Genomic DNA, 980 nt, shown 5'->3' with positions numbered 1-980 from the left:
CCTGTGGCGCACGGTAGCGCATCTGACTCCAGGTCAGAAGGTTGTCCGTTCGAATCGGGCCGGGGTCATATGGTAGACTACGAGTTGTAGGAAAATACAAAATACTCACCTGCATGTTTTCTTTGGAGGATGCTGTACATCGTCGGCTTAGCCCTGTGCCGCAACGGTAGCGCATCTGACTCCAGATTAGAAGGTTGTCCGTTCGAATCGGGCCGGGGTTATATGGTAGACTACGAGTTGTAGGAAAATACAAAATACTCACCTGTATGTTTCCTTTGGATGATGCTGAACAACGAGGGCGTGGTCCTGTGGCGCAACGGTAGCGCATCTGACTCCAGATCAAAAGGTTGTTCGTTCGAATCGGACCAGGGTCATATGGTAGACTACGAGTTGTAGGGGAATATACAAAATACTCACCTGCATGTTTCCTTCGAGGATGCTCATCATCGTCGGCTTGGCCCTGTGGCGCAACGGTAGCGCATCTGACTCCAGATCAGAAGGTTGTCCGTTCGAATCGGGCCAGGGTCATTTGGTAGACTACGAGTTGTAGGGGAATATACAAAATACTCACCTGCATGTTTCATTCAAGGATGTTCATCATCGTCGGCTTGGCCCTGTGGCGCAACGGTAGCGCATCTGACTCCAGATCAGAAGGTTGTCCGTTCGAATCGGGCCGGGGTCATATGATAGACTGCAAGTTGTAGGAAAAAACAAAATACTCACCTGTATGTTTTCTTTGGAGGATGCTGTACATCGTCGGCTTGGCCCTGTGCCGCAACGGTAGCGCATCTGACTCCAGATTAGAAGGTTGTCCGTTCGGATCGGGCCGGGGTTATATGGTAGACTACGAGTTGTAGGAAAATACAAAATACTCACCTGTATGTTTCCTTTGGATGATGCTGACTAACGACGGCGAGGTTCTGTGGCGCAACGGTAGCGCATCTGACTCCAGATCAGAAGGTTGTCTGTTCGAATCGGGC

The 980-nt window shown here is 50.3% G+C and overlaps 5 non-coding genes across 5 annotated transcripts; all 5 read left to right on the top strand.

Annotated features, from left to right (window-relative positions):
* Positions 1 to 149: 149 nt before the first annotated feature.
* Positions 150 to 221, top strand: Pmar_PMAR022859. The gene has a single exon. It is a non-coding gene; the product is annotated as a tRNA-Trp (tRNA).
* Positions 222 to 302: 81 nt separating this feature from the next.
* Positions 303 to 374, top strand: Pmar_PMAR022858. The gene has a single exon. It is a non-coding gene; the product is annotated as a tRNA-Trp (tRNA).
* Positions 375 to 456: 82 nt separating this feature from the next.
* Positions 457 to 528, top strand: Pmar_PMAR022857. Its single transcript has one exon. It is a non-coding gene; the product is annotated as a tRNA-Trp (tRNA).
* Positions 529 to 610: 82 nt separating this feature from the next.
* Pmar_PMAR022856 lies at positions 611 to 682 on the top strand. The gene has a single exon. It is a non-coding gene; the product is annotated as a tRNA-Trp (tRNA).
* Positions 683 to 763: 81 nt separating this feature from the next.
* Positions 764 to 835, top strand: Pmar_PMAR022855. The gene has a single exon. It is a non-coding gene; the product is annotated as a tRNA-Trp (tRNA).
* The last annotated feature ends 145 nt before the right edge of the window (positions 836 to 980 follow it).

This window comes from Perkinsus marinus (genome assembly GCF_000006405.1).
Source record: "Perkinsus marinus ATCC 50983 genomic scaffold scf_1104296939378, whole genome shotgun sequence".
Classification (NCBI taxonomy): Eukaryota; Perkinsozoa; order Perkinsida; family Perkinsidae; genus Perkinsus; species Perkinsus marinus.
The sequence above is the reverse complement of the archived record's forward strand: the minus strand, read 5'-3'. Positions and strand labels throughout refer to the sequence as shown.